The sequence below is a fragment of the Scaptodrosophila lebanonensis genome, unplaced genomic scaffold, assembly GCF_003285725.1.
Source record: "Scaptodrosophila lebanonensis strain 11010-0011.00,11010-0021.00 unplaced genomic scaffold, SlebRS2 tig00000024-arrow-pilon, whole genome shotgun sequence".
In the NCBI taxonomy this organism is placed as follows: Eukaryota; Metazoa; Arthropoda; class Insecta; order Diptera; family Drosophilidae; genus Scaptodrosophila; species Scaptodrosophila lebanonensis.
Genome location: NW_022060538.1, coordinates 20072887 through 20095229, shown reverse-complemented (window position 1 = coordinate 20095229; position 22343 = coordinate 20072887). Strand labels below are relative to the sequence as shown.

General features: G+C 37.5%; 2 non-coding genes across 2 annotated transcripts; both read left to right on the top strand.

The window, feature by feature from the left end:
* The first annotated feature begins 20920 nt into the window (after nucleotides 1-20920).
* Nucleotides 20921-20992, top strand: Trnat-cgu. Its single transcript has one exon. It is a non-coding gene; the product is annotated as a tRNA-Thr (tRNA).
* Nucleotides 20993-21875: 883 nt separating this feature from the next.
* Trnat-cgu lies at nucleotides 21876-21947 on the top strand. The gene has a single exon. It is a non-coding gene; the product is annotated as a tRNA-Thr (tRNA).
* Nucleotides 21948-22343: the final 396 nt, after the last annotated feature.

The window sequence follows — 22343 nt, the reverse complement described above, 5'->3', positions numbered from 1 at the left end:
ATGCTTTAAAGTTAGTAGGCTACCTACCTACTCTTCTCATTGTCCAGGAAGTCATTTACACTGCCACTTCGCACCAACAATCAAAGTGAGCTTTTTACGAAGCAGCCATTCGTTCAGTTTGTGCTTTCATCTCATAATTCAAGACGCCACGTCCTTTACTTATAATTAAAGATGCTTCAGAAGTTAGCTTCTGCCTTCTGCTATGGGAAAGTTGTAGTTTTAATTAAAATTTTACAGTTTATTGAATCACATTACGTAAGTAGGTTTACTAAATTAAGTTTTGCGAAAACAAAAACGATAAAAATTAACTTAACTAAGTTTCAGCGAAGTACCAGTTACGATATATTTCTGTTGTTCTATATTCTGTTTAAATCATAGAAATGAAGACGGTGAAGTTTCGAGTCATAGTTTTAATGTAAAAAGTGGCTATAATACTCCCATCTCCTTCCAACTACTTACTTATTTCTTAAAAACGGATTTCACTTATTAGTGAGTTTTATGAGTTCAAGCTGTTGCTTTAAAGATATTCTGTCATCCGGTTCGTGTCATTACACAAATGATATTTTAAAAAGCATACACGTATATAAGCAAGTCTATTTGTTTGTTTCGGTAAAAATTCTTTGTTAAGTCCTAAAGCTGTCGAGTTTCAACTTTGAACTGAGACTTTCAGGAGTGAGAAGAAGGAGCTGATGGCAAGGATGTGAAAAAAAAGCATGCACCTCCAATGTGTAAAGCTTCGATGAATACTGTTTTCAACCTATACGAAAATATTGTTATACAATAGGGTTTATTTATAATAATTGCTTAGCTTATTAGCTTCTGTCTTATTAAACTGTTGATTAACTGTTAATAAGAAGTGCAGGAGGCGGATCTGAACTAACAAAGCAATGCTATTTTCCTGGCTTTATTTATATGTATGTATTTTTGCTGTTTATCACCAATTGGATCTAATAAAGTATTTCATAAGGGAGATTGGTATTTACTCAAATTACTAAATAATGAACATAAATAGTGCCACATTCAACTTATGGCCCACATAAAATGTTGTTGGCAATTAGTGATGGCGTCTCTGTTGTATCCACAATTTCTAGTAAGTAAAATATTAACAACACCCTTCAAGCCAATAATTGAAACACATTTTTATATGTTTTTAGCGCTTTATATCTCTGTCGCTTGAAAGCATTAAGTCTTAATTCAATACTTCTGCGTACTTCTGTGTTCGGAAATGGGTCACTTACCAAACGGACCATTCCAATCAATCGTTTATAAGTGCGACCGAATAGGTTAATAAAATCAAACATCAGTGTCAATTTGCTGATACTTGTATCATGGCTGTCTGGAAAGGCCACAGCCTCAACGCTCATGTCTGTCTGGCTATACTAATGAATGAAAATTTGAGCAAATAATTGGTATATTCGTAGAATTTCAGTTCTGCATTTAAGGTCGTTCAATATGTTATGAAGAATATATGAGTATGCGGGAGAGCTGGGCAGTAATTTGCTGAGATCAACAATTGCTTCGGGACCAAGTTTTAATGAGTTTGCTCCGCTAAGTTGAAGCTGATGCCGAATTCGAATTAAATTGCTCGAAGTTGGCTTGCGTTTGACTTGCCCTCGCCTCGCCTGACATTTGAGGCGCAAAATCAAACTAATTAGCACAAAATTTGCATTAATGTAATGGAAATTTTCGCGTCGACTTGGGAAAAGCTGGAATCAAGAAGCATTTAATGTTATTTTCTGCTCCTTGCACGGCAGAGCCGAGTCGCTCAGTTGCAATTTGGCAGCTCGAATGCGAGTTGAAAGTGTACACAAGTGTGTGCTTAGCATGCAACAGCCCCGAATACTCTTCTCGCTTCCAACAGCTGCTCATCAGTAACGGCTCAGCTGTCGCCGGAGCCGCTGGAACTGCTGCCAAGTTGATGATAATTCATTTTGCAAGCATGATGAACAAATTAAAAAGTTTTATGCAGCCAACGATGATGATGAGGACGACGATGAGAACAAGGCCAAGGCGAGGACAACGGAGACGATGATGTCGAATAGAAAACTGTAAAACCCAAAAGTGATACAAAATTTTCCCCTATGCTGGCACTGATTTTACCCACAGCGCGGTGCGAAGCGTGAAACTTTTACTTTTTTAATTTTTATGTGCCTTTTATTTTGGTTTTCAGCGAGGGGCATTTGCAGTTCTAATGGAAGGAAGTACAACACTTAAGCGATGAGAATGTTTTAAGTTATACAAGTAGTCTCAAATCATAAGTAATTGATTTTGTAACGATGCGTTAAATGGAAATGCGAGAGTGTCTCCCGACTACTTGCTAAAGGGTATATGCTAGGGTTAGGCTTATTTTTGTTGAGCAGCTGTAGTCTGCAAAATAGTATTTCTACTCATTTCAAGTATTTAGAAATGTTATCTGTGCTTATCTTAATAATTAAACTAGGGTATGAATTGTGTTGAACTATAATTATGGATAAAGATTTCGTTTTCTCGAGCTCCTTTTGTGGCTGGCTATTTGGCTATATATCGGAAATACTATACTTAAGTAATATTTTGTAGGAAGTCACTGGAAGCAGCAACATAATATTTGCCATTTACAATATTTTGTTTAAATAGTTAGAAAGACACATAATAGACCAATTGAAACAACCGCATAAAATGGAAATGGAAAAAGATATTTATATATCATATATTTCTATGTATTATTACATATTAAAGTATGATGCTAACTATTTAACTTCAGAATGCCTGCGTTTTAGTCATCGACGAGTGGTGCTGACAATTTATAGTTAAATGCAATTAAAAATCAGTTTGCCAATTTATGAACTTAATTCACAAACTTAAGTGTAATGCAAAATTAAGCCAACTGATATCTGATAAATCTGTGGCTTTAATAAACATCAAAGGTGCTCCTAGATGTTCGTGGTTGAACTTTTTTTTTTCATTTTAGGTTTATTGCTTTTGTTCATTATTTATTACATTATGTGTCTAATACTTGTGATCTGCACAACTAGAAGCATAAATCGTGTTAAGCTCAACAACAAATTCAGTGCCTTAGAGCATGAACTTTGTTGCTGTCGGGGCGTTGTTTTGTCTTTCAATTCGTTTGAAAGTCATTGCATAAGTTTTGTTGTTCAATGGCAAAATGGCCGCCAGACGCTCCGCATGACATGATGCTGGTAGTGTTGCTTTTTCATTTCGATTTACTTTTCTCCTCCCATTTAATTTGTTCTCTTTCACCTTCGGGCAGACAAAGTGGCGTATGTGTGTGTGTGTGTTTTTCCGTATTGTTTGGCAGTTCATAAAATCAAAGTCGTGTCCTCTTGTAAATGCCTTACTGCAAATATAATAGATTTTTATTGCTGGCAGCGGTGTTCATTTCATTTTTTATGAAACGACCGCAAAAAACACACGCAGCAGCATGAAAGTGGGTTGTGAATTGGTTCAGATTTGTTTGCGGCACGCTTCATTTTTTAGCCGAAAAGTTGTTTTTTTTTTTTGTTGGCTTGAAAATGCTTTTAATTCAGCACAGCATACGACAACTACAACGATGACAGGGACAAAGTTTTCGGCCATGCTGTCGACGCTTGGTAGTCTACAGTGTTCACATTGGGAGGCGTTTTCCATTTGTGGACATATACATATAAGTTTAAGTTGTCCTTGACAAAATGCCAAAAATATCAAAAGGGTGTGGCCAGGGCACACTTACAAAATCCAATCTCAGTTCTTCTCCTCTTTGGTATGTTTTCGTTAACAATGTGAGGATAACAACTACACGAACTACGCACAACTCTCAGAGCCGGTCGCACAAAAGTATGCAACAATGCCGGAAAATGAACAGTTGGAAAAGAAGAGGATGAAGCAGCACGAAAGAGGAGTAGCAGCCGTCGCTAAAGTTAAAAGCAAACTTGAAGCACTCTCTCATTCACCAACTCACTAAACAGAATGATAATATTTATTTCCCAAATAAATCAAAGTGTTTCTCATCGTCCATCGGGCAGGCAAAGGACCAACCTACTCCGAAGCTGACAGCGCTCAATGGGAATTCATTTCAAAGTCGCCCACTTCATTTGTTTAATGCGCTTAAAGCCTTTGTTTGCGGGCTTTAAGTCCAAGAACTCGAAACAAGTGGAATTAATTTAAGTGCCAGATGCTGCACAAAAATGCGCAGTGAGCAAATAAAAAATGAAACAAATTTGTATAAGAGCAATAAAAATTAATTAGCAGCCCGCGTGCTGAGATAGCGGTGCCAATTATTATGCAGGATCAAATGGTGGAGCTGCAGAGGGATGGGGACGGGAGGCAGCAGCATTAAACGGCGCGAAAAATCAATAGGGCAGCAGTTTGGAAGTGCGAGTTTGCGACTTGAGGGCCCTCCGACCAGTCGAGTTAAAGGCGCGCTAATTTTAAGTGCCTTGGGCTATAAAACGTGTCCGTGTCGCACAGCTCGTGGCATATATTAGCACGTCGAGGGGCTGGGGCGTAGACAGTAAACCAAACGACGCTTAAGTTGCCTCAACAACATTTCTGGCTTTAAAGCTGCGCATAACTGACGGACTTTACAGCAAATTCGGCTCGATGCTCAGTTGCCATTCATTAGACCGTTTATAACAGCTTAAACGTAGCTTTTTTGTACTTTTCTTAACCAACATTTTTCGCTTTGTAAAAGGGAAGTTTTAAGTAATTATTGAACTGATTTAATGTATTCTGAAGGAGTTGTCTGCTTATATGAAAAAGAAATTCTTTTATTCGAAGCATTAAGGCGCATTAGCAGATACTTGCCGGATAATGGAACGGAAAAGGTCGAGATAATAATGAGAACGATGTTGCGGCAATCCTGCTACGAAAAAGCGAAATACATAAGGAGGGACGATGAAAGAAGTGCAGAAAAATCCGAATACATAAAGTAATTTTCAAAAGCTTTAGATGGATTTTTTTTTAAATGCTAATAATTACTGTACGACGGTAAAAAGCAAACGAAAAATGCTAAATGTTGTCCAAAATTTTTTTAACAAGTTTTTTCATACTATTGTTGTTTCCTTCGCCTGCGTAAATACGTGCATTTAATTTTGGGAACTGTTATTTATTCAATTATTTAATATTTTTGGAGGAAAAATATATACGAGAGAGAGAGAGAGAGAGAGAGAGAGAGAGAGAGAGAGAGAGAGAGAGAGAGAGAGAGAGAGTTCCATTATTTAGATTTAAATTAGTGCCATCAAATATTCCACAGAATTCTGAAATGCACTTGATACTTGCAACTAAAAATTGGAGAGGCGAAATGTGACGGAAGCAGCAATTTTGAATGAATAATTCAAAGGCAAGGACGTTTCAATTTCTTGCTTCCCAATAATGCCATTTGCATTAAAGCGTTTCAATTGCCCGTTTGCCTTGCAATCGCCGTTACCATCAATAAGTCGCAAGGACAATATTCAGAATTTTTGTTGTTTAATTCAAAGTTGACCGTGAATTGGGAAATGTTTATTTCGAAAGTGATAATGGCTGCTAAAATAACAGTACATTGTTGAATTTTTCCTTTTTAGGCCATTGGACGTTCATAATAATGTTTTGCTTGTCTCATCCTTTCAATGTCAAGTCCAATACCACGCAATAAAAAGAAACATATCGAAACACTCCTCGAGACCAATTGCCCGTGAACATTTCTCGTACATTATTTACTATACTGGTTCAATATTTCAATTTCTAGACAAATGCCATCTCAAGAAGACTAATATAAGGTTAGACCATAAATGTGACCATAAATGTGTAAGAGTATCATGCACAATCAGTGTGCAAGGAGGTTCTTTGTTGCACAGAATTTGCAGCACGATTTTCCATGAAACAATTTTGCGAAATCAACAACCCACATGTCCACATGACCGATGTCGGCAATGAAAAAGTGATGGGCTCTTGAAACTTTGTAGAATTTAATATGCGCTTGGCAAGCTCGAATCGAACTTGTTGACTGCAATTGTAGTATATGCAGTGCGGCTGCGGAGAGTGGTGTTGGGGGACAGGATAACTGCACCGTAGTGTAAGTAAGTGTGTAACTTTTGCCAGATTTCCAGCACTGATGCACTTATAGATAGATGCTGCAGATAAGTGCAAGTTGCAGATGGCAGTCATTGTAATGCATACAGTTGATATCCTTTTATCATTTCACTGCGTCCTGCGCAAGTTTGCATTCCACTTGGATGGCAATTCAATTTGCCTGGCAAAGCATGAGTTTGGTATACTTTTATCGATTCTTGACGTCTCCATGGCATTAACAATAAGGATTTCTACATATACGTATGAGTCTGCAACTTGAACATACTTATTTGGCATTTGCATTCGCTTTGGCAATATGCCAGCAGCACTTGAACCACATCAGCCAACGTCGGACACACACCCTGATGCCCGGCGGGACGCTGCCCTGCTGTGCACCTTGGCAGGTCCTTGTTTAAGGACGGGCTGCCCACAAGCTGCAGTTGACCAGTGCACGTAATGTAATTAAAATGACATTTTTATGCAAACAAATGAAACAATGGCCGTAATTGAAAACTAATTTCTGCCGTGCAGAGTTGAAATCGAATTATGCCTTTCAACTGGCAGCTGGAAAGGGAGCTAGTTGGTAAAACTAAATGAATTAAAATAGCTTTTTTCCACCCGATGCTAAATGTGTGGAAAAGTGGAAACTACTATTGACAGTGCTGCGGTTGAAGTAGAAACAAATTAAATCAATTATATCTATGTACCTAAATAGTTGTGTGTGTTCATTAATTGAATAAAGGTGTTAATGAAACAAGGTTTTGAAACTGAATAAATCAAACAACACTAAAATAAAATTAAATAATATTATTACCATCGATTTTTCACCACACTGTCAATAATAATAATTAACACTTAAAGCTCAATTCAAATATAAATATAAAGTTATTTAATAATAAGTGTGGATGAGGGTTTGATTCACACAGAAGGGTATTTATACCCTGTAGCCAAAGGTTAAAAGGGTATAGTAGTTTTGTGGGAATCTATGTAACGCACAGAAGTTGGCGTGGCAGGCACTCCGAAGCATATAATTCTTGATCAGTGTAGCAAGACGAGCCATATCCTTCTGTCCGTCTGTATGAACGCAAGGATCTCAGAAAGTATAGGATATAGAATAACAAAACTTGGTATCCAAATTCTAATAGGTTCGATGATTTGCCAGCAGCTGTTAACTCTACATACAAGACATGCATAGATACACATACATACAGGGTATATAGTATAAGAGTATAGCAATCCATTCTTGCTTGTTTGCTGTTTCTATATCTAACGAAGCAACAATAGCGTGAAATTGCAGAACATAGGTTGAACTTCGATTTTTGATTTTGTAGCAATTTGCATTTGCGGCAACCTTATGGGTATCAGACCCCGTACTCTTCCCCTTACCCTTACCCGCACATGCCTAGCAGACGCGTTCAGAAATGTGCCATAAAATGAAAAATTGAAAACTCACTCGTCAAGAGTCAAATGCGATGCGACGACTAAGCCAACAGCAATACATAATAAAGCACCGCCAGTTATTGACTTTTGTTTCACCCGAGCGCAAATAAAAATGTAAACTTTGTTGTTTTATTTCGCAATAATATACGCACGTACACAAACACACCCATCTACTCGCACAAGTAGGTGCAGAAATTTATGAAATTTAAGAACGCGTGGCTCGAAACAGAGCCAATAAATCATTTAACGGGACGTTACCAGACGCCACCGTGACACACGAATCACCTGCAATGATGCAGAGAGGAGGAGGAGGAGAGAGAGCGGGGGATATGAGGTGCTGATGACGAGCTCTTTTCCTCCATGAGCCCCCCTGCCATTTGTACATTTCAATGCTTTCCGGCTGTTTTTGTTTTCCCCGCACTGCTGGCGACCAGGCGGAAATTTTCGTTAGGCTTTCAGCGGCCTGAGCATGCATTGATGATGCGGCAGTCCCGAAGGATGATGTTGCTTTCGCTCCCGCTGCTTCCGCTGCCCAGAAAGCTGATGCCAGTGTGCATATTTATGAGTTTATTAAAACGAAATATGCCTTGTGCGCTCGCAACTATGCAGAGGCACATACTGGTAGCAGAAAAAGCCCGCTAGCAGTCTGACCTGCTCATGGCCTAAATTATTCAATTAGCACTGCGTTAGGTGACAAGTGTTGGTCCAAATCGATAAGTGTCCGCCCCCTTATCGGGCTTCGTAGAGCGTTAAGGCAAGCGGTCAGTATTGACGTGTGACCTTCAAATATCCTTTTATCCTCTGCCTGTCAGACACCTTGACTTGTGTGGGAGTGCAATTTTTATTCTCACCTGCTGCGTTGCGATGCCCTGTAGCGAAGTGTAAAAGGATATGCCCTTGCTCCGATATTTCTAAAAAATTGCAAAAGCTTAAGTCCGCTAGAAAAATAGTTAAGCTAGAAAGACGAATTACAAAAGAATGTGAAAATAATTTTAAGGTTCGAATTATTGGTATTTTTACTTTTTATGCTAAGTTTGTTGAAAGCCAATTAAATTTGGTGTATACTATCCTAATAGAATGAAAAGGCATCCTAAAAATGACTTGGGACGAAGCTTTGTTCTTAATATTAAATACGAAGACCACAAACTAAATTGGTGAATGAAGTTTATTTTGTATGCAGACTTTTCCTAGAAACAGCCCGTTTTTCCCCATTTGGAGTACGAATTTAACGTCGATACATGGGATTGATAAACTCGTATATACATATATACTTGTATTTCCAAGACAATTAATAAGATTTGCTGCTAAATGTGAAATGAAACCTTTAAAGCGGCCTTCATTTACCTTTTTTTATATATATGATATTATATATAGGACTGCAGAGTATCATATAGTTTGGATCGCCCAACTAAATTGCTTCTATATTTTCTCTCTGTTTTTGTTCTTTAAAATGGCTCACATTAAGTATAAAAAATGTAATAGGTTTTCGTTATAAGTGGGGTTGGGGCGCCTAGGGGGGCCATTGTGCGAGTGAAATGGTCGCGCGCGCCATTGTGTCGCATGGACACGCACAGACGTGCTCATGCTTGAGTGGAGCGCACAGGTCGGCCATCGCGCCGGGTCTGCATGTGTGGGCATATCACTGCGTCAGGGTTTTATGGCCCTCTCTGAATGGCCTTTAACCCCCCGATACACAACCCCACACACATGTATAGTCATGAGTGGGGGTATAAACAAAAGACAGCGCTTGCATTTCCGCAGGCACTGGTTATTGGTAGGCAGCAAAGGGGTTTGCACGCCTCCATAATATACAATTTTAGAGCGTCGCATTTAAATTTAGGTTTTATGAGGAGAACAAAAACAGCATTTGAATCGATAAGCAGATTGCGCGTTTTAGATTTCAATTGCATCGCATTTTTATGGCGCATTCAATTTTGTTATGGGCCAAGCCATTGGCCGATATAAAAAATTAATGCCAGCATTGAGTCTAGCTCGTGTGCCTTTCCGTCTTTCTGTCTTTCTGACTGCCTGCAAACTGTGTTACTGCTGGCGTACCTGCAAGTGTGTCAGTGTCATCTCCAACGCATTAATTAGAAATGCAAACAAAGCCCATGCAGACGCACCTGCCTTCCAGTGTGGGTTGAATTCCGCTCCGGCTGGCACCGAGGTCAAAGCTACCATAAAACATAAAACATGCAGCAAAAAAAAAAAAATAGGCTAAAAAAAGCACAAACTTGGCCTTGGCCACGTTTTAGGCCAGCCAGCCAACCCATACAGCCCCCTAAGCCGACAAAGCACACGCCCACTGTTGGCCTGGCTTTTGCTCTAATAAAAACTTCATCTGCATTTTGAAATGTTTTTGACTTTTAAGTGGCTTTTCGTGAGCTAAAGCGGAAATGAACGCAGCGCAACAACAACAACAAAGAGTAGTGCAGAAGAAAGAGGCTTCAGCAGCTCACTCACCTAATTTATTAATGCACAGCATTTGAATTTTAATTATTTTGCGAAAGCAGCTAGGCATTGGAAGGATCTTGTACTTTGTTTGTGTGTGGCTTCCGACTGTTTTACAATGCGGCAACAATAAAGCGCCTCCCCAGTAAAGCCTTTGAAGTTACCCGAAAGCGCACTTACTGAGACCACAAATGTGCGGATTTGTGGTTAAATTACTATAAATGGAGTTCTTTTTTGTTTAGTAGGACTCGGCTGTCAGCTAGCAAATAAAACTTAATCATGCTGGCTATTTATGTCAGATGGTTATAACAAATAACAAATAAAGGAGCATAGAACCTTTTGAAAGGGAACCAAAATATGTATATTCAAATGATAAAGGTTAGCCGGAACTTGAATTATAATTGCAATATCAAGAACTAAGGATTTCAGTTGAAGCAATACGAACTTTAGTTGGACTGTAGTTGGATATAAAATTGGTGGAATTAGTGGGACAGAGCTCAGATCTATTTGCAGAAGCACTCTTCGACATTATACCATTGGACTATCTGAAATATATGTATTAGTCACATACTTGTATACCAACGAACTAGGGTGTCATGATGAATTAGACAACATAACTAATACACCTAATGAAGAGTTTTTTATTTATTATCTAAATAACAGCTTTCTGAAGCCATTATTCCATTTCTTAGTGTATAGTATTGAAATGTCATTAGCCAAGCGAACCCATTTATCTCTGACTTGGCACGCTCGCTCATGCTCGTGTCAGAGCGAAATAAATTGAGTTACTTATTGTTGTGTGCACTGTTCATTAAATTTGCAAATTGGAAATAAAATCAAAGAATACAGAGAGTTTGCTTTAATTTGGCAGGGGACGCGCCAAAGGATCTGCCACATTGCTCATACGCAGCGTTAAACCAAGTCATGCGATTAACTGAGCGCCAAGTTGGCTTCGCTAAATGCTATGGTGTGTGTGCGTATGTGTGTGTGTGTGTGTGTGTGTGTGTGTGTGTGTGTGTGTGTGTGTGCGTATGTGTGTGTGTGTGTGTGTGTGTGTGTGTGTATTGAAATGTTTTCGTGTTGGGTGCTGTGATTTATTTTCATTTTCTTGCGCCAATTTACCGTTAAAGCAGTCACATTTCTTGTGACAAATTGTAAATTTATGTGTTTTAGCATACTCCCCAAGATATTTGTGTGAGTCTGGGGCAGTGGTACACCCGCATGTGCGTGTGTGTGTGTGCTTACTGTTCATTTCCTGTTCATTGCCTTTGGCAACTGGCCCATGATTTTGATGTTTTTAATTTGCTTTGCTTTTGCATGAAACTTCATGCCAATTGGCAGTTACTCTCAACAGCAGTCTCAACAGATTGGCCCAACCCAAAACAACAACAACAACATTAAATCCAGTAAACCACAGCCAGTCAGCACGAGGCTAATTCGTTTAGTGACAACGCATTTCGTGTGTTTTTTCGACGACTTTAAACGCGTAACGTTTCCGCTTCCGTTTCCTTTGCCGCCATTTTCTTTAGTCAGTCGCCCCACACAGCTTTTGATTTTTCAACATTTGTTTTTGCTTGACTGTCGCTGTCGCTGTTGTTATTGTTGTTTTTGTTTTTTGTGTTGCCATTTCTCTGCAGCATTTATGCGTGTTTACTTTGTTTTTCATTTGCATGGCTTTTGGGGCTTTTCATGTGCGCCGCATAAATTTTCGTTTAAATTTCATTTGCTCGAAAGCCAACAAAAACAACAAAAACAAAGCAAACACACACATAACACAAAAGTCGTGAAATCTGCCAAAGGCCTTAACCAGCTTATGGCTCTAGAATGTTCATTAAAGTGTCGAGCGTATGCTTGTTGGCCTTACGGCAAGATTTTCATTTTTCATAATGCCCACTTGAAATTGTTGCCATTGTCATTGTCATTGCAAAGCAGTGGAATTATTAATGAAGTTATATGCACTAAAAGCCAATCAATAATTTAACCCATGCTCTCCACTATTCAATATATACAAGTATACGAGTGTGTCTGTGTGTGAGTACGAGTATGTGTTAGTGTGTGTCGCTTGCAGCTAATCGAATTTATTACAGCAGCCATTTGTTAGCAACTTAACAAAGTGCACGACTTCCGTCAGCCCGTAATTTCCCCTTGAACTAAGTCGCTGCCAGCAATCGTTTCATAACAGCGTCTACACTTAGAGAAGGGAGACATTTACAATTCCAACAATGTCTTCTAAGATAGTATAGTCCGAAACTCAAGTCACTATAGCTTTAATGAATCGTTTAGTTCGGATAATCTTTAACTTTTTGTAAAAATCGTAAATGCAGTATAAAATACTTGTACAAACTACCTTAATATTTGCGGAGAGAATGAAATGGGGGGAATTTTTTGTCAACCGTTTTACAGGTGGAAAAGTAACTAGTAAATTGAAGATAAATCTTAATTCTAATTAAAGCTAATCAGGCTACTGAAGTAGGAAGAAAGAGAGGAAGGAAAATGTCCAACCCGGTGGGGGAAAATTTAATTGGCAGTCCCGGAAGCTATATATGGAACCATTTTAAATTATGTTAAATCCAAATAACAAAATAAATATTTGCGAATGCTGTTGTATTATTTTTTATTTATTTTTTGTTTACAACTTTTTACAGTCGTATCGTATATGTTAAGACAGTTCTTCTTATTACCAATGTATTTTTATTTATTTTTATCATTGTATTTAAGTATTTCAACAAAGTAGTAAAAGCATAAGAAAGTTTGAGATGCAGAGACATTTGCAGATGCGAGTGTAAGGGCAGAAATACGAGTCTAACTCTTCATCAAAAAAAACTTGCCCAGCGTATACATACTTGTACAAGGCATCTGTGTGCAAAACGTGGTGTCTCTGGCTTCCATAGTCCCTGAGATCTAGGTGTTCATACAGACGAACGCACAGACATAGCCAAAAAACTCAAATCAATTTTGGTAAAGGTTATATTAAACTAATTTTCTTCGATACGTATTCTCTCAAATTTTTTAACTTGCAATGTTTTTATTAAAATCAGTGCAATCTTCATTCGTTTATGGTTCAGAATATTTCATAATTGAATGCACTGACTCATAAAGTTATATCTAATTTTGAGAGCTTAACCATTTTAATGTTTTCTCTAAGTGTGTGGATACACATCCATACAGATGCGTGTGAGTTGTGTGTGTGAGGGCGCGTGTATGTTCATTTATATCGAGCGTGCAACTACAAGAATGCCAGCGATACCAGCAACAACGACACCGACGACGCTGACAACGACCACGCCAATATTTATGTCCTTGTGGCGTTTGTTAGTGGCCTGCCTCGTGTGTCAAGCGCGTTGATATCCTGCACCCACAACATGCGTCGCTTTTGCGCGTCCAGCGACAGTTTTATCGTCATCGTCGTCATCAGCGCAGAAGTCGTCGTTGACGCCGCCTTCGACGTTGTTGTAGTTAATGGAAAATGCGCGTCTTTGTGAGTCGTATGTGTTTGGAAGCTATTTAGATTCGATTTGATTAAGGCTTGCTAGCCATTTGCTAATTCAACTGATATGATAGGCAGCAGCATTCGCTCATAACATGGCTCCGACAAAGGCACTCAAGCCAACAATACTCAAAGGCTTTTCACCGAGAATTGTTTATTGATTGGACAACTTCTGTTGTCGGATATCTTATGTATGTATGTCCATCAATCATGCAACAATGTCTAGGTGTTTAATAAATAGGTTAAGCTTTTTGTTTCAATAAGCTGTTTTTGCCAAATGTCAGAATATAATACATAAGAGCCAATTAATCTTCGTTACACTGCCCATTCTAAGAATTAATTCTTGAAATAAACATTTTTGAAGACAGACAGGTTACAAGATAGAATATTTAGAAAATAGTTTATGTACTAAGTTGAAGTGGCAAAGCTTAGAAAATTGGATTAGCCTTAAAAATCAGGCAAATATTTGCTACTTTATTGTAATATGAATAAATGTTTTTAAAAAAGATTTGATTTATCATCAGACAAATAATTTCTTTGACAATAACTTCTTAAATATGACGTTGTAAAAGCTGTGAATAAATTGGAGCTGTATAACAGGTCTTATAGTAATATTTATTTAAAAGCAAATGAATTCTTTTTCGGAAAAAATATAACATTTCTTGTATTTCCGCCGTTTGTCTCACATTTTTGACCAGTAAGATACCAAAATTTCTTTTACTTCATTTCTTCATTGAAAGTAATCGCAAATAGAGATCATTTTTTTGAGATTAGCTATAATTGATAATATTAATATTCAAAATACGACTTTATATTTAGATAGGCCCTAATGATGGCTACCTCAGCTTAATGGCCCATAATGGTAACTCGTGGACAGATTTTTATAATCTAAAACTTAACTTAAGGATGGTAACGCCATTAGAAATATTGTAAAAGCATTGTAAAATATATAGTCGAATGTATTTGATGGTGTCTTCACTGTTTGAAAAGCAAGCCTCTTCAAACATCCGCTTCTGAATGCCGTAAATGAATACAAGTATTGTGAAATTTTAAAATATATTTTTATAGAGCCTACTTTAAATATGTACACAACGAAAAGAAATGTTTTGAAGAACACTGATATGAAATCATTATCAGTTATAAATAATATTTAAGTGGCTCAAAGGTGCATGTGATCTCAATTGGGAGTTTGAACAAGAGAAAAGAAATTGGAAAAGCTACCTTTAAAATATCGATTAAAATGAAAACTTGCGAAACGCTTCTAGGTTTCCAAGCAGCGTATTGCATAGTCGGCCAAAGGAGAATCAAAAGTGCCGTTTTGCCTTTGTTTGTGATTGTTATTGTTGTTATGGATTTTACCCTATTATTTGTATTGAAAATGGAATTGTCGCAAATGCCGCCCACACACACATTGGTAGCATAACAGAGTCATTGGGAATCGTTGGGTCGCAGAAGAAGTTACACAATGCTAACGTCAGGAGGAGGAAGGTCCTGTAGCGCCCGTGTGTGCAGGTGCAAGTGGTGGTGCGTGTGTGTGTGTGTGAGTGTGTTTTTGTGTTGGTGCTTAGGGTGTTGCTCACTTCATGGCTGTAACAAAAAGCTGGCAACAAAGCCAAAGCAAGGTAATTTCATTATTCAAATACGAGCATGTGTGGGAACGGGAGCTGGTGGACTGGCTGAGTGAGCGTTTGACCGATTGACTACAACTATGCTGTCTATGAGTGGCGTTGTTTGAGAGTGGCAGCTATCAGTCCCATTAAATAGACTTCAACCTGCCAGCGAATCCAAGTGTTCGTGTCTGAGTCCAATTCTTAGTCCGCATCTGTTTCTGCTTTTGCTTCTGCTGTATTTCTATTCCTAGGCCAGCAGTTGTTGTCTTTTGTTTTGTTTTGTTTATTTGCACTTCAATTAATTATCCACCACAAATTGCGCCCGAGCGGTTCGCTGCTGTTTAATTGCGATGGTGTGGGGCGGAGGACATTGATACGTTGGCAACGTTATGGGCAGATGTCTGGTTTGATTCACCTCCACTTGTTAGCTATATTAATTGCGAATTCTATGGCTTTCATTGCTTATTGTAATTTGCCGCATCGCGACTTTGTCAAATTGTTTTTCGTGCCTCATTAAGTGAGTGTTCTGTGCCGCTGGCTATTGTTTGTTTTTCATTGTTTTTTCCATTTATTTACTTTTATTGCCGGAGCCTAGACTGTTGCTATTCATGCGTTGGCGTTGCCCTAATTTATTGCAATGACTTTTGATTATTTGTGCATTGGATTTATGGCTGAGCCTAAATAAATAAAGATTGCGCGACTGCGCTAATTTTATGAGCTGTTGAAATGCGTTTTATTTGAATTTGAGCAGCTAGCCATCGACTAATTAATCTGCCAATTGGCATGCAAGATATTGCTCGCATTAAACAAATAGCATTCGATGTATCATTTTGATTATTATTCTAGTATTGGGCCATCATCAGAATAACATTTATCACGATAATTAAAACTTGAAAAGACACATATGTTTCTTTTCTATGTGGCTGATGTCCATGGTGGGGTCATGGGCGTAGTATTCTGTATATAACAAATTTAACATGAATGAGATAAGCACCTGCTTTGCGCCGCACCTGAAAAAAAATTTTTTTTTTTTAAATCCCAATATGAAGTGGACATATTCATTATTATGGCGCACTATTTGGCCTTAAAATGTAACTGAGTTGGATTTGTTAAAGTTATCCTATTGATTACATGAATAAATTATTATTTTAACGCATCGTGCATTATTTAATCAAGTTTTTACTTTTTATTAACTATATTAAACCTTACATTTTCATGCTTTGTTTGTCCAACAATGTGCCGCAAGGTCTCGAAAAGTAATGCGGTAATTATTTTGCTGAAGAATATTTATGATTTGCTGAGTCATTAACGGAATAACTCATTTCAGCACACTAGGCCTTTTATAAACTCAAATGTTGCTGTAATTTAGCTTCAACTCTTAGCCGCTAATGGTGTTAAGTTGCTGTCATAAATTGTAAACCTTGCGGCAGTAAATCGCTATACTTTATGAATGTCATTAGGGTATATAGGGCTTATAAATTTAGGTTCTGTTTATGGCCGACTCAGGCTGGTTAGTAGTTAGTTGAAAGGGCTCGGCAGCCACACTTGACAAATTCCAACAACTCTTAGTGGCGAGCGACACAAAAGGGGCGTGGGCGGAATAATCGTCAGTTATCAAAGCCCAGAAATCGAGTTCAACTGAAGACCAAGATGATTAAGATGAGAAGAAGAAGAAGAAGCAAAACTGAGCAAACTGTAAAAAAGAGAGCAGAGGCAGAGGCTTGAAGGAAAATATGCGAAGTTACTTGCAAGTTTCGGGCTTGTAATAAATTAGCTTCTTGACCCAAAGATTTGGGCGTGTTTGTATTTAAGACCTTCCTTTTATTTTTTATTTCGTTTGGTACTATGTTGCCGCAGATATCGTGTTTAGGGTGGCAATTCTAATGGCACATAAATCCAGCAACTCGGTCTCATTTATCAGCTACCAACAACAAAAATAACAACAACAACAACAAGGTGGCCACACATGGTGTATGTTGCCTGCAAAGAGAAAAATCAATGAACATGTGGGAAAGTTTTCATTGCGAACGTGCGGGCTGCACTTCAATTTTGACGGCGATTAATCAGTCCAGTGTGTGTGTGTGTATGTGTGGATATGTGTGTGCTTGCGTGTAATTAGTGTTGCCATAAAGTGCCATAAAAAGTTGTATAGCGTGTATTAACGCCCGAAACCCTTTACAACTCTGCACGATGGGATAAAAGATTACATTTGTTTGACAAAACTCGTTAGCCAAACATTTTCAGATATGGCACTTAAAGTATTGAAAGGAGAAGTTTTACGATATTGCATTACATTTTTGATTCAAGCTAGATTTCAGATTTTCCTTAGTGCTGAGTAATGGCAGTGCTTTCAAATAGTAAACGAATCAGTAATATTTTAAAATATTTTTCGTTGTTATATTATGAGAAAGTGTTTGAAATTTTAAACTAAATGATGTTCTCTATAAACTTTGAATTTTAATATACTTGTATATATATTTGCTAGAATCATTTCTCTAATTGTCACCATTTCTTTCTAAAATTTCAGCACACCACCTATTTCAAAGTTTTGGGAAAGAAAGTCTGTTATCATAGAAAACAAGCATGCAATATAATAAGTGATATGTGATATATTCTGTTAGACACTCTTTTGTTTATCCAATAAGTTTTCCGGGGATACAGATTTCGTTCAGACCAGTAAGGTATCAGTCGACGTATTCTTTTAAAAAACTACGCTGAACGCTCCACTTTAAGAACGCCTAGATTCCAAATATCATCAATCACTCCCGACTTGAGCATTGACCTCATGCAGATTTGGGATTTAATAGAGTTTCAACATTTGGCCAACAAACCGTTGCGATATCCCACAGTATCCTGTCACTGCTAATACTTACATGAAAAATTCAAATCACTTGATTAGTGGCAATTAATTTCTTGACGCCAACGTCGACTTTGCAGGAACCATTCCGTAAATCACTTGCAAAGCGGGCACCTGGGGGCACGAAGACATCAAAACACGCAACAGACATGTCATAACTCGTGGCCAGTAAGTGAGTGGGAACCATGGTGGCTTCGGGGTTGTTTATGGAACCTAGTTTCCAGGGTGTTAATTGCCCTTTTGCGTGCACTGTTGCTGCTGCAGGAGTCTCGCAATGGCATTGGCTCTTCAATTTGTAACTAATAGAATTGTCACTCGTATCGCGCACATTTGCGGGCCATCATGTCATCGATTATGTGTGGGTATGGGTGTGGCTGTGTATGTGGGACCGTGCTTGTCAGTGGCCATAATTTCTGCAAACAATCGTGTTGTGTGACAAACGAATTTGTCACTTGGCTTGTTGTTTATTATGTCTGCCTTGAGACAAAGGCATGGTTGCTTTCTCTCATGCTAATGGAGAGCAGAGCCAAAACAGCAAACAGTGAATGGCTTATTACGACACACAGACACACACACACCACAACCACAAAAGCAACTAAAGCGCAATACACACTCACAACAAAAAAAAGACTTGAATGGCTGCGACAGCTTTGAGCGTGACGATGCCTGCTGCGCACGGAAAATGCTTTTATTTTGAGCTGCCACAAAAGCATTTCCGCTTTGTGGCATACAATGCCGTACATGTGTGGGTGTGACTGTATGTGGCAGCATGCAGGACTGAACGATGTTTTCTGTGTGCCGTCTGACATGGTCAACAATTTCTTTGCACAACATTGCGAAGTTGAGCGACCGCCTGTATTATTATATATTATTTATTTAATTTTGAAGTATGTTTTCAAAATACCAGATTTATTTTTATTATATATAGGAACACCCTGAGATCTGCTGTCCGGATATTCGTAATGAGTTTCAAATACATATGAATTCAGAAATTAAATTGTAAAAACATTTGTAATGTAGCACCTACTCGGATCAAAGTCGAATGTCTTTTCTGGGACAAAGGAATCGTTTTGATTAGCCGCAGGTAAACAACCAGCTGGCAATAGAAGCAAGAAAATGAATTTAACTTTTGATAAAGTTATAAAGTTATTTTAGGCATATTTAGAACAACTTTGGAAAAAATACGTTATAAAGCTTACCACAACTACCACTCGCGGCTTTTGATCTGTATCTAACAAGAGAATAAAGAATAAGTGCCTTTTGTAATTGTAATTTTGTAATTTGATGCTTACAAACTATTACGAATTACCTCAAAAATATTGCTGGGCGCATTTAGAACAGTTAAGGGTAACGTTACAAATGAAAATGAGCGCTATGCCAGTTCTTGGTCGTATTTATACCAGAGTATAAGAGCTAGAATAATTAAACTTGGTATTCATATTCTCCTCTTTCGAGTTATTAATTATGTGTCCTTTTTTTACGTTTCATCATGATAGGCCAATTTGAAAGGAAGATATATCCATACATGTAATATCTGCCCAAGATTTTTAAAATTGATTTGTAAAATACATTATTTAATTTTTGTTTCTATTTTGTGGATGGTATTTAAGAGTTGAGCCCGCTCGATTAGAATTCCTTTCTGTTATACTTAGCTCACTAGAATTGCTTGCTGATGTCCCTTTTACCCATTTTTGTACATATCGGTTGGCGAATACAAACTACTTGTGGAGAGTACAAAACCACCACCAGATTTGAGCGATGTATTGAGTATTGAGCGTTCTCGCACTCTGCACGATTCAGCTGCGTTGTACTCACGGTTAAGTGTGGTTGGCGATCCCAATCTCGCATATTCAGTGCATATGTATGTACTACAGTGAAAACTCCCTTAATGGACACCTCTTTTATCCGGACACTCTCTTCGGTGGACACTTTTTCTAAAACACGATCGGTGTATAGAGTATTTAAGTGACCGCTTACACTCCCCTTGGGCCAAGGGAGTTTTCACTGTATTGGTATGTTCATTTGTATGTGCATATTCCGCTTAGCCTTTGTTTTGGCTCCATTGCAACAAAATACGTAAACAGTGCAAATAAAAAAAAGATTTTTACAAAATTAAAGGGGTTTATTTACTTCACAAAGAGCATAGAGCGTACATCTAGAGCATAAAAAAGAAAAACAGCGTTTAACACATGCGTTGTTATTAGTAATTAACCTTTGTTCGATATGAGTTGTTTCAGGGATGTAAAAAAACATTGAGCAAATTAACTTTTCGAATAGTCAATTTATTTAGCTAATTCGTCATCTCCTTAAGCCGCAAAGTATTTACTTAAATATGTGTCAATAAGAAATAGAGTCGTTTTCAACAAATATTGTAAATTTTTATTTAAGATGGAATGAATCTTTACAAACTCCTAGTATTCGTCTTGATGGCACAATCTGATTTTCACTTTGCCGGGAAAATTAATTTAGAAATAAAAGGAATGACTTTTAAATGTAGTGTGTAATCAGCTAAAATCTCTTACAAGCACACTTTTGTATTTGGTAGAACTTCTAAGCTGACCGAACTTTTATCTCTATTTGGTACTGAAGAATGCGATACTGAATACTATTTATAATAAAGTTCCGGTATTAGTAGTTGTTGTTGGTTTCAGTTTTGTTAGCAGAAATTTTCATCTACTTAATTAACGGTACGTCATCGTTGCAGAAGCAAATAACTGTTATCATTTCGTTATCACAACTCTTTTACGACAGAACAAGATGTTAAATCATAGCAAATGTAAGCCGAAACTTTGCTTTTTTAAAGTTAAAGAAATGAAAAGCATATTAAATCTAACTTCAATTGAAATTTCATATTTTTAACGTGATTTTTTTTTTTTGCAAGCTCTGTATGCAAGTATGTAATTAACAAAACTCAAAACAACAATTTGAAATGTGCACTGCGCATGCCTCAAAATGAAATAAAACTAGTTTGATGGCTGGGCCTAAGCATTCCTCTCTCACTCTCTTGAGCAATGTGTTTTGTAAGTGTCATTTGGCGACGCCGTACTCAACGCCTCTTTAGCTCAGTGGTAGAGCGTTGGTCTCGTAAACCAAAGGCCGTGAGTTCAACCCTCACAGGAGGCAGAGTGCGGCAGCGAAGAGTTGTTTGGAAGAGAAGCAATTTTTTTTAAAGCAAATAAAATTTGCTTTATTACTTCAATGGGGGTATTGTGTTGGGTCTGTTCTGTGTGTGGGTTAAATGATATGTGTATTGTGTGAAATCGAAACTTGTAGCAAAATTTATACGTAGATTGTTTTTATGTATACTGCAGAACATTAAACATTATGTTTGTCAGCTATAATTATAAGACGCTTATTAGTACATTCCAAAAATGTTTTTTTATCGGTTATAAATAATAAAAATACAAAACATACATATGTACATACATAGCTATTTGTTTTCATATTGCATACAAATGTATGTAGTAATAAAGACAATCAAATTTTGAACGAAGCTCAACTACTTATTTCTTAAAATGTATTAGGAAATAGTTAATTTTTATTGTTGCTATTGTATAATTTTTCTTAAGATAGTCTTACATTGGGTATAACAATTCTTTGGTAAAAAAAAATTGTTTTTATCTTGTTTATACGGTAGGGTTTCCGCACGACTTTCGTGGTAATTTACGATTTTGTCATCACTGACGATCACGCACGTCTCTGGTCACGATGTGAAAATTTTCCATCATTTGACTTTTGCATTTTATATTGCTGTAAAGAGAGGATATACTTATTCTTATCTTTCTAAAGTTTGGTGCTAACCTAACCACCTAAATAGATAAACATGTTATCAAATGAAGAATCCATAAACAACACATGTCTACGTTATTTCGTAGTATATAGAAATGGATGTGTATATGCGTTTGTGCATTAACGAACTTTTAATAAAAATGAACTGATCAGCTAAAAAAGGTAGCTGATCTCACAATGAGATTTGTATTTGCCATTTGGCAACGCCACTCACGACGCCTCTTTAGCTCAGTGGTAGAGCGTTGGTCTCGTAAACCAAAGGCCGTGAGTTCAACCCTCACAGGAGGCAATTGCGCGACGGAAATTCAGTACTATTTTTTTCTATTTTAATTATTAAAGTTTCCATAAAAATTGTGCAAGGTTGTCATTATTTTGTAGAACAAGTACAATCCATACATATTCATGAATTTAGTTTTTTTTTTTAAATGCATAGATTGTATACATACAATTTGAAATTACCAATATACCAATAACAATATATGCTATTATACCACAATTATAGTCTAATAACATTGTTGGGAAAAGCAATAAATTTGCCAATACCTATAGGAAATTAAGTTGTGACAGCTTTATATACTCGGCCGATCATTTCTATGATTCTATTGTAACTGACTAGATTGATTTGCATGGACAAATAAATCCATTTGGGTGTTCCAAATATCAAAATTGTAAGCCAAGTTGTTAC